We start from the raw sequence: 12,086 nt of genomic DNA on the forward strand, positions 1-12,086 counted from the left end.
GTTGTTCACCCATCCATTGCAACAAAAAGTATGTGAATCATGTTAATGCAATAACGAGAGAGAGAGAGAGAGGGAGGGAGAGAGAGAGATTAAAGTCCATTTTTTTCCGCATGACCATCATAGGTCCACGATCAGTAACGAAGAGACAATGAAAATATGGATAGAAATAAGTATTTACTCTGTAAATGGTAGGTGACAAATCTAGCCACAAAATTGTGCAAGCAACCCACTAGTTTTATTGAATATTAAAATAACACCGCTGATTTATAAAACATAAAAAATATGATCTCATCCACACATCATTATTTTGAGAACCATAAAGTTGATATTTGTCCACCCAAAATAGGGGAGATAACAGAACTATTGTGTTGTTGTTGCTGCTGGTGTGCAATTAATCTTGCAGGGACAGCTGATGAAGCATTCTCCAAGATTTTGCCAGCACAAGTTATCTATTTTACAGCAGAGTTCCCGTCCTGGGAGCTGGTGCCCATCTTTATAACAAGGGGGTCTGGTTACATGGCTTACTTTGCTCATCATATTGCTCCCCTTGTCGTTTATGATTCCACCTAATTAACATAAAATAAAGAATAGACTTATCATCTCATCATATAAACAATAAAAGTCCACAATCTATATCCTCCCAAAAATTGAGTTGTTAATTACCATATGTGCCTCCAAGACAAGTCAAACACACCACAAGAAGAGAAAAAAGTAGCACAACTCCTTGCACATTGTTCCTCATGTACTTGGTCATCATCACCGAGGAACAGAGGCTATTAATGGTTCGTACTCTTGTAAGTGGGGTTGATGAGTGTTATGACCGTGAAGTGCTTGTTCCATGAATGGTTCATATATATAGGAAAAGCTTCTTCGTGTTGATGTGTGAAGTTACTGAAAATATTAATGCTTGGAGTTATGACTAGTCTGAATATCCAATTTTAGTTTGACTTCTAAAGATGCATGGTTCCTTCCTATTTTTTTTAAAAAAATTGATGCTTTTGTCATATGGCGTAAGTTACATTAGTGCCCTTCTAGAATTGACCGCTTGTTTTTAGGGGTATAATTGACAGCTTATAATGGGTATCTAAAAACTGGTGCATGGCAATATTATGCTTAAGGCATTGATAATAATTGGTATAATATCAATAATTCCTATATATATGATGCCTTATCTGTATAATTATTAATTCTCCCTTGGTATAAGAGAACAAAAGTTAAAATCCACTAAGAATGGTCCTCTTAACATTGGACTTGTTTTTTTTATGTAAGCAACTGTTCTCAAGTATATCAGCAATTTCCAAATACATTTTTTTATTTTTTATCGCATGAACACGCATTAATTATGGGATGGCCATTTTATAAATATAAGATGATGATTTATTGTCATATACATGAATAGTTTATATCGAGGTACTTGAGCATTTTTTTAGTTTTTTATACACAGTTTTTTTCTCTCCAATATTAAGTTGGTTTTGATTTTTAAAATAGATTAGTTTCCCTGAAATTTTCTTTTATTAGAATAGTGAAAATGCCGCGCTGGCCCGGCTAGGGTAAATTTCATTAGGCGGAGCTTCCCGATTCTTGGGACTCCCTATAAGCTGCTCCTTGCGGCTGAGTGCTGACAACCTCCCTTCGCGCAATGCGCGCCCGACTGGGCTGGCACATCGACACCACGAGTGGACACCAGGGAGCGGGAGAGTAGGCGCTGGCTTGATCCACTTTGGCGACAGTTTTTAAATTTTGAAACATTTTTTTGAAAATGAATAAGCAGTGAAAAATGCAATGATATTTTGCAATTTTTTTCTAAATTTTGTTTTTTTCTAAAAGCCATTTTTGGAATTTAATACATTTGTCGAAAATTCTGAACATTATTTGCAAACTATGACCTTTTCCTGGAAAACCAACAATTTATGAAAAATGCGATAGTTTATAATTTGTAGAACGTTTAAAAAAATCTGATTTCTTTGATAACACAAACACCTTTTGAAATTCCGAACAAAATATGAGAATGGGAATATTTTGTGAAAACTTGACATTTCTTAAATTTAAATTTGAAGTTAAATTTCCAAAAATATATTAAAAAGGAGACTTTTTGAAAAAGTAAATAAGAAAAATAAAACAAGAAAAGAAACAAAGATAAAAATAAAAAGAACCCAAAGAAAACCGGTAAAAGAAACATAAGGAAAAAAGAACAAATGAAAACACTAGTAAAAATCGGATTAAAACCTTCTGGAAGGTTCCCAAAGTCGACAAAAGCCCGAAGGAACATTGTGGAACGTTCATACAACCAGAGTGGCGTGGCTAAAATGGGTCGGCTCTCCCTAAGTGCTAGCGTTAGTTCTCTATACAAGCCCCGACATTTTACGTCGAATGCTAAAATAGGGTTTACGCCATTCTCCAAAAAATGTGCACTTTTTTGAATATTTTGAACAATTTTTAAAATTTATTTTTTTTGTAAAAATACGAACAAGAATTTTGTACATTCTTTCAAAAAACAAACACTTTTTAAAAATCTAATCATTTTTTGAAAATTATAACAATGTTTTGGTAAACCGACAATTTGTGAAATGTGCAAATAGTTTTTAAATGTGCAAATACCCTCTCCAAAGTATGATGGCTCCTTCTCCATGTGATCTGTACCGATGGACTTGGTTTGCAAAGGAAATTCTTCTTCGTCATCAGCACATAGTGAAAGATAAAAGTCTACTCTCGAGTCCAGAAGGGACGCTTCACCAAAGATGGGTCTGTGACGGAACTCTGAGAACTCCTTGGAGTTCATATCAGGAATAGACTTGGGCTTCTCCTTTTCCTTTCTGGTAACTGACTGCGTGCTTGTTGATGGAGAGCCTCCCGGTAATGGCTTCCCCTCCAACAGAACTTTGGAACAGGGCTTAGAAGTGATCTCTTTGGAACAGAGGCTTGCAGCGGTGACAAAATTCTTCTAGAGGTACGACAGATGGTTTCTAATGAAGAAGCTCCATTTATTGGGCTGGACCACTTATGACAGTGATGAAGCGGCACGTAGACGCGCCCTAGACAACGCACCCTTTTCCCTTGGGTAGACTTTCTATGTGGCGGGACCCTTCAAGCTCTCGAGCGAAAACTCCCTCCCGGTTTTGAGAAGCTTGTAGAAGTTATAGGCATGCTTTTTTCTGTCATTTATTACTCGGTGTGTGTTTTCTCACTCGGTTTTAATTTTATTTTTACAAAAATAATGAACATTTTCAAATTTATTATTTAAAAATTATAATTTTCAAAATTTATGAACATCTTACAAATTTTTGTTTTTAAAAATATCATGAACTTTACCCACATTTTATTTACTTTTTTTAAATTCATAAGCTTTCCTAAATTCTTCAAATTTTTAGAAATTCATAAAATTTTAAAGTTCTTGAACATTTAGAAAGTTCATGGTCATCTTTAAAATTCTAGGATTTCTTTCATTTCATTGATCTTTTAAAATTTGTCAGAAACCTGATAGTTGATTCTTAAAATGAGTTGTTGTCGTTTTTATAGAAGAACCAGAAAAAAAGGCGAGCATATAGTAGCCAGACAAGAAACCGAGCGTGTGTAAAGCGCTAAACTACGCTGCCCCAACAGAATGTGCTTGTGAGCGTTGATGCGCCAACCAGCGCCATAAGCATGGTAGAGGAGAGCTCCTGCAATTTGTTGCACCAAATAGGTGGGAATACACACATAGGGACAGGCGCTGGTCGGCCCATTCATGTCATACTGTACAAACCCGGTAGCGAGCAATATTTTTTTCGATGTTGTACACTTTCAAACGGTTTTTTCATTTCAATTGGGGGTTTTCGTTGTCGTATTTTGAAAAACATTAGAAAATCTTATTTATTAAAAGTTAAGCATTGAATTTTGCATATAATTTTAAAAAATCTGAACACTTTTTAAACATGAATGTTTTTCATAATTCTGACCATTTCAATTTTCAAACTTTTTTTCAAAATACGAATATATTTTAACAACACAAAAAATTATGAAAAACATTAACAGATTTTTTTTTAAAATTACCCATTTTTTGTAAAAAAATTCAAATATTTAACGAACGTGAATTGTTTTGAACATTTTGTGAAAACTCCTGAAAAGGAAAAAAGAAAACAAACAAGTAAAGCCAGCAAAAAGACTAAAGAATATGAATCCTTAATGCCTCATAATAATGCACGCCTATTTTTTATGTATTAGTCATCAAATCAAAATGCCTTTCATGCATGTGTGCCCCTGTATTGTGGCCTAGGGATCCCTCATCATGCAGGAAGCTGGCCTGGTAGGCCGGCCAGGGCTTCCTATGGTCGGCTTCTCCAGGGCCATCACCCCGGCCCATGGATCCATTTAGAGAAAGGCCTAGAGTATTTGGAGCGGGTGACAGGGCGACCGGCGTCCAGGAGGACTCCTCCAACAATCAACTACGATAGTTTAATCCTAGACCCCGATCCCTATATATGTTGCGACTAGATTAGTAAATAGACGCAGAACCTTAAAGCTATTGCTCAATCCATCAATCATTGTAACGCCTATACATAAGCAACATACATGAGTAGGCGGTAGGATTTTACCTCATCCGTGAGGGTCTGAAACTTAATAAACCCCTTCTTATTTCCCATTTGGTTTAATCGTCCGGTCAGAATACCTTATCAAGCGATCTGCCGAAAATAACTCCACCACTTCATAAATGGGCTAGGGCCAGGTAACACTTTTTTCTCCCGTTTTATTATTTTGTTTCTACTTCCATCTATATTTAAAAATATTGTAAATACATATATCTTGAAATATTCTTCATCAATTATTAATAACATTCACCGTGCTTGGAAAAATGGTCATGAAATTTAATTATTTGTCCGCACAATTTGTGAAATTCTTCATATCATACAAAATAATATTTGTATCATTTTCAAAATGTTCACATGTTTCAAAAAATGTGTTACTTCTTAAAAGTGTTTATTAAAAATATAAAAAATGTCAGTGTAATATATAAAAAATATACCATTCAAAAACAATGTTGGCTCTTTAAAAATGTTCAAACATTTGAATTTTATGTTAGTGGTATTTTTACTATTGAAATAGAAAAAAAATGACAATTGTTTTAAAATTTTATAACATATAAAATGTTTGGAAAATTTCCAAATATGTTCATAAACACTTACAAAATATTTTGCACTTTTAAGAATATGTTGATGTCTTAATTTTATTGAAAACTATCTATGAAATTTACAAAAATGTTGCTAATAGAAATGCTATTACAAAACTTTATGAATAGGAAATGTGTATAAAATTTACAAAATGTTCCTAATAGAAATGTTTTCACAACTTCTTGAAACTTCAGAAGTTGGTTCCTATTTTTTCCAAAATTTTGAGCTCCATGGAGCTCGGGATCCAAAAATCCACTCTCTACCAACTATATGCATGTGTCTTGTAGCAAGCCATGAGCCGAGGGTTGCTACATGATTAATTGCTGACTGGGTAGCTCACGAATGTTTGACATCTCTCTCTCTCTCTCTCTCTCTCTCTCTCTCTCTCTCTCTCTCTCTCTCTCTCTTTCTACATTGGGTATCCTTTCACACTTGAATTTTAAGATGCACGGAATGTGCTTTCCTTGTTGTTGCCTCATCATTACAACGTGGAATCAAAGCAAAACTGATATTACTAAAAATAACAATACTAAACTAAAAACAAAGAAAACTTTTTTGCATGATTCAAATGAAAAATCTTTCTCAACGATTCCTATTCTACTAACAAGAGTAGACATGCAAAACGTATTTGTTACTGAAGAGAAAACCGTTCCATCTATGTATGTTCTTAACATGCCCGTTGGACTGCATGGCGAAAGTGAAGGAGCGCGCCTAGCTGGCGGAGCAGACACACTCATCTGTGACCTCTGATCTACATATGACATTTACTCTGTAGCGAGTCCACGGCGCATGTGGGTTAGAATGCTGCTTAGCAAATGTAGACTTAATTTGCAGGCAAGCCAAGATGAAATCTGCAGGCCCATGTGAATTCCATCATAATCACTATCAGTTCAACTCTGATTCGAATCCTAATAAAAAATTGGATCAGCGGTCCTAGATGGATATGTCCATCGCTAAACATCGCAGTAGTTGATAGAATCGATATGCCCTGTAGCTAGAGGATGCCGACACCCCTCACTTCCTCTGCATGCACTAAACAAACCCTAGCTTATCCAACTCAATTTGCTTTATGGTTTATGTGCAAAACAAGAAGTGTTAAAACCAAACACCATGCTCTTGAACCTGGGAAACCAATAGTCAATTTACCTAGTGATATTAATCTATATATATACCATGCTTGATCTGTCTACCTGATAATACTTAGTAAACATATTTTAAATTACAATGTTTGGTGCTTCATAGCCTGTTATGAAACTATTGTTCACCCCGCCAATGTAACACAAAGTATGTGAATTATAATAACACAATAACGAGTAGAGAGAGAGAGAGAGAGATTAAAGTGTATTTTTCCTGATGTCCAACATAGGTCCACGATCAGTACACCTAGGAGGAGACAATCAAAATATGGACAGAAAATAAATATTTAATATGTAAATGGTAGGTGACAAATCTAGCCACACAATTGTGCAAACAACCCATCGGCTAGTTTTATTGAATATTAAAGTAACATATTTCATTTCTAAAACATACAAAATTTATGATCTCATCAGCACATAATTATTTTGAGAACCATAAGGTTGGGATTTATCCACCCAAAATAGGGGTGATAACAAAACTATTGCGTTGCTGCTGCTGCTGGTGTGCAATTAATCTTGCATGGATAGTTGATGAAGCATTCTCCGAGATTTGGCCAGCACAAGTTATCTATTTTACAGCAAAATTCCCGTCCTGGGAGTTGGTGCCCATCTTTATAACAAGGGGGTCTCGTTACATGGCTTACTTTCCTCATCATGTTGCTCGGCTTGTCATTTATGATTTTGCCTAATTAACATAAAATAAAGAATACACTTATCATCTCATCATATAAACAATAAAAGTCCACAATCTCAATCGCCCCATAAAAATCGAGTTGTTAATTACCATATGTGCCTCCAAGACAAGTCAAACACACCACAAGAAGAAAAGAAAGTAGCACAAGTCCTTGCACATTGTTCCTCATGTACTTGGTCATCATCACCGGGGAACAGAGGCTATTAATGGGTGGTACTCTTGTATGTGGAGTTGATGAGTGTATGACCGTGAAATGCTTGCTCCATGAATGCTTCATATATATATAGTGAAAGCTTCTCCACGTTGATGTGTGAAGTTGAAGAAAATATTAATGCTTAGAGTTATGGCTTGTCGGAATGTCCAATTTTAGTTTCACTTCTAAAGATTCATGGTTCCTTCTAAAGTTTTTTTTTCAAATTGATGCTTTGTCATATCTTGTAAGTTACTTTAATGCCCCATCTAGAATTGATCGCTTATTGTTTCCGAGGGGTAGAATTGACCTATTATAATGGGTAGCAAAAATCCGGTGCATGTTAATATTATATTCAAGGCATTGATAATAATTGGTATAGTATCAATAATTCCTATATATATGATGCCTTATCTATATAATTATTAATTTCTCTCTTGGTACAAGAGAACAAAATTTAAAATTCACCAAGACTCATCCACTTAACATTGGACTTGCTTTTTTAATGTATATAAGAAACTGTTCTTAAGTATATGAACAATTTACATGTACATTTTTTTTTCTTTTTTGTATGAACATAGATTAATTATGGGATGACCATTTTTGAAATAAAAGTTGACGATATATTGTCATATACATGAACATTTTATATCGAGGTACTTGGGCATTTTTTTCATTTTTCTATACACAAATATTTCTCCAATATTAAGTCGATTTTGATTTTGTAAGTAGATTAGATTCCCCGAAACTGTCTTTATTAGAATAGTAAAAAAAATCGCGTTGGCCCGGCTAGGGCAAATTTCGTTAGGCGGAGCTTCCCAATTCCTAGGACTCCCTATACGCTCCTCCTTGCGGCTAACAACCTCCCCTTCGCACAACGCGCGCCTGACTGGCACGGCCCATTGACGATACGACTGGACATCAACGAGCGGGAGAGTAGGCACTAACCCGGCCCGCTTTAGCATCATTTTTTATTTTTAAAACATTTCTTTGGAAAATGAACAAGCATTGATTAATGTAAACATATTTTAAAAACTTTTGAACATTTTAGAAAATTTAAAATATCTTAAAACCCCAATTATTTTTGAAATTTCGTACATTTTTTGTAAAAAATGAACACTTTTGAAAATTTTGAACATTATTTGCAAACTATGACCTTTTCTTGGAAAACCAACAAATAATGAAAAACGTGATAGTTTTATAATTTGTACAACATTTTTAGAAATTATGAATTTTTAGAAAAACAATTTTTGAAATTCCGAACAAAACATGAGAATGGGAACATTTTTTGAAAACTAGAACATTTTGAAAATTTCATTTTTTTTTAAATGTCCAAACATTTTCAAAAAGGAGACTTTTTGAAAAAGAAAATAAGAAAAATAAACAAGATAAAAAAGAATCCAAAGAAAACCGGTAAAAGAAATAGAAGGAAAAAAGAACAAACAAAAATACGAGTAAAAATCATATCAGAACCTTTTGGAAGGTTCCGAAAATCGGTAAAAGCCCGGAAAAAATATTCTGAAAGTTCGTAAAACTTGAGCGGCGCGGCCAAAATGGCGGGGCTGTTCCCGAGCGCTAGGGTCAGTTCTGTGTGCAAGCGCCCACAATTTGACTTTAAATGCTCAAATAGGGTTTCCGCCATTTCTCTTGTTTCTTGTTGCCTCATATGAGTTTGTTGTTGTTTGGTTCATATCTGGGTTGAAGCCCCAATCACACCCCACCTACCGTTTTATGCCCTTACGTGAGTGGCCTTCCTAGAGATGTCATGGCGTCAGTGCCGACGCCTTCCCTCTCCCCCGTACGAGCCCCTTACAATTGACGCTCTTGGCTGCAATCGCGTTTCCCTTCGACCTCATCGTGTTCCTGCAAATTGTCCAAGTGTTTTGGGGTATATACTCCCTGGAGCTTTCTGGCATCAATATTAGTTAGACCTCACCTCAACTGGATTAACTTTGCTGAGAAGACTTTGGATATAATGAGACCTCTGGTTTGAAATTGATAAGTTCCCACCAAGTCAAGTTGTTCAAGTTTGATCTATGCACATCAACTCATTACTTACTCAACTTATTTCCTTACATATCAATGTATGACCCAGCTTTAGCATCGAGATGTCAAAAAGGCAAAGAGGGACTAAACGACCCAAGGTGGTAGCCCTAGTCCTCCTCCTCCATGGACTCCTTCGAGTCGTTGTCACTGTCCTCCTGGTGCTCCTCGTGAACGTCCTCATCCTCGCCATCGGCACCATGGAAACTAGACGTAGTAGCGTTGGAGTCATCGGAGTCGGTCCACTTGTTGCGTCTGCCCAATCCACCTATCCTCTGAGGTCATCTTCTTCTCAGAGCCACTCTGCACCTCAATCTCAAGGTTCCTATAATCATGGTGACCTGGCACTGCCGGGCAATCTTCTCAGCCACATGTGCCTTGTACATATTCTTCTGAGTATCCACCTGAATGCAGAAGAGCTTCCTCGTCTTCTTCTTGAGTTTGATGTCCCAAGTAGGCTGATCCGAGGGTGGTACATAGTCAGGCTCCTTAGATCCATCAGACTTTGCTCCTGGAATATTTATCTCTGGTGCATCTGGCACAACTCCCCAGTTCTCCTTCTGCCTGAGCTTCATCACATCATGAGTGGCAAGCTTGCCAGTCTCTAGGCGCTCATCTAGAACCTGAGCCGCCCAAGTAGTAGTGATGATCTTGAAGAGATAGGACCCATAGATGGGGACCTTCCTATCATACATAGCAGCAGTGAGCTCATACCACATCACATGTCAAACGTCTAGCATGCTAGTCTTGTTCTTTGCTACTTGTGAGTTGCGTTGGGATTTCCCCGAAGAGAAGAGGATGATGCAGTATAGTAGAGATAATTATTTCCCTTAGTTAAGAATATAGATTATCAATTCAGTAGGAGAACCACATAAAACCTCGTGAACAACACATACGCACAAAAGAACAAATACTTGCACCCAACACAAACAAGGGTTGTCAATCCCTTGGAGGTTAATTGCAAGAATCAAGTCTGATAATGATAGATAGCTAAACAAAAACACAAAATAAAATAAAGGTAAATAAATTGCAACAATGTATTTTTGGATTTTAATATATGATAAAAATAGACCCCGATCCCTAAATATGTTGCGGCTAGATTAGTAAATAGACACAGAACCTTAGAGCTATTGCTCAATCCATCAATCATTGTAACGCCTATACACAAGCAATATACATGAGCAGGGGGTAGGATTTTACCATGCGTGAGGGTCTGAAACTAGATAAACCCCTTCTTACTTCCCATTTGGTTTAATCGTCTGGCCAGAATACCTTATCAAGTGATCTGCCAAAAATAACACCACCACCTCATAAATGGGCTAGGGTCAGGTAGAACATTTTTTCTCCCTTTTTGTTATTTTGTTTCTACTTCCTTCTCTTTTGAAAAATATTTTAAATACATATATTTTGGAATATTCTTCATCAATTATTAATAACATTCACCGTGCTTGGAAAAATGGTCATGAAATGTAATTATTTGTTTTCACAATTTGATAAATTCTTCGTATCGTTCAAAAGAATATTTGTATCATTCTCAAAATGTTCGCATGTTTGAAAAAATGTGTGATTTAATTTTTTTTATATATATATAGTCAATTTTTTCGATTTCAATAGTAAAAATACCACTAACATAAAATTCAAATGTTTGAACTATTGAAAAAAATTGACAATTTTTATAAAATTTTATAACATATAAAAGTCTTTGTAAAATTTCCAAATATGTTCATAAACACTTACAAAATATTTTTCACTTTTACGAATATGTTGATGTCTTAATTTTTTGAAAACTATCTATGAAATTTACAAAAATGTTCCTAATAGAAATGATATTACAAAAAATATGAATATCAAATGTGTATAAAATTTACAAAATGTTCCTAATAGAAATGTTTTCACAACTTTTTGAAACTTCAGAAGTTGGTTTCTATTTTTTTTCAAAATTTTGAGCTCCATGGAGCTCGGGATCCAAAAATCCACTCTCTACCAACTATATGCATGTGTCTTGTAGCAAGCCCTGAGCCGAGGGTTGCTACATGATCAATTGCTGACTGGGTAGCTCACGAGTGTTTGACATCTCTCTCTACATTGGGTATCCTTTCACACTTGAATTTTAATATGCACGGAATGTGCTTTCCTTGTTGTTGCCTCAACATTACAGCATAGAATCAAAGCAAAACTGATATTGCTGCCCTGAAAAAATGTCTCGGTATCTATGTTCTTAACATGCTCATTGGACTGCATGGCGAAAGTGAAGGTGTGCGCCTAGCTGGTGCTGGAGCAAACACACTCATCTGTGACCTCCAATCTAAGTATGACATTTACTCTGTAGCGAGTCCACGATGCATGTTGGTTGGAACGCTGCTTAGCAAATGTAGACTTAATTTGCAGGCAAGCCAAGATGAAATCTGTAGGCCCATGTGAATTCCATCATAATCATGGTCAGTTCAACTCTGATTTGAATCCTAATAAAAAAGTTGGATCAGCGCTCCTGGATGGATATGTCCATCGCTAGACGTTACAACAGTTGATAGAGTCGATATGACCTGTAGCTAGAGGACGCCGACACCCCTCACTTCCTTTACATGCACTAAACAAACCCTAGCTTATCCAACTCAATTTGCTTTATGGTTTGTGTGCAAAAGAAGTGTTAAAACAAACACCATGCTCTTGAACCTGAGAAACCAATAGTCAATTTACCTATGGATATTAAATCTATATATACTATGCTTGATCTGTCTTGCTAATAATAGTTACTAAACATATTTTAAATTACAATGTTTCGTGCTTCATAGCCTGTTATGAAACTATTGTTCACCCATCCAATGCAACAAAACTATGTGAATGATAATAACGCAATAACGAGTAGAAAGAGAGAGAGA

General features: G+C 35.9%; 2 long non-coding RNA genes across 2 annotated transcripts; both read right to left on the reverse strand.

The window, feature by feature from the left end:
- Positions 1–202: 202 nt before the first annotated feature.
- On the reverse strand, positions 203–814 carry LOC119296785. The gene is made up of 2 exons (XR_005145382.1): positions 664–814; positions 203–566 (listed from the first exon to the last, which is right to left on the reverse strand). It is a non-coding gene; the product is annotated as an uncharacterized LOC119296785 (long non-coding RNA).
- A 5,792-nt stretch (positions 815–6,606) lies between these two features.
- On the reverse strand, positions 6,607–7,212 carry LOC119296786. The gene is made up of 2 exons (XR_005145383.1): positions 7,065–7,212; positions 6,607–6,965 (listed from the first exon to the last, which is right to left on the reverse strand). It is a non-coding gene; the product is annotated as an uncharacterized LOC119296786 (long non-coding RNA).
- Between the last annotated feature and the right edge of the window lie 4,874 nt (positions 7,213–12,086).

This window comes from Triticum dicoccoides, chromosome 5A (assembly GCF_002162155.2).
Source record: "Triticum dicoccoides isolate Atlit2015 ecotype Zavitan chromosome 5A, WEW_v2.0, whole genome shotgun sequence".
In the NCBI taxonomy this organism is placed as follows: Eukaryota; Viridiplantae; Streptophyta; class Magnoliopsida; order Poales; family Poaceae; genus Triticum; species Triticum dicoccoides.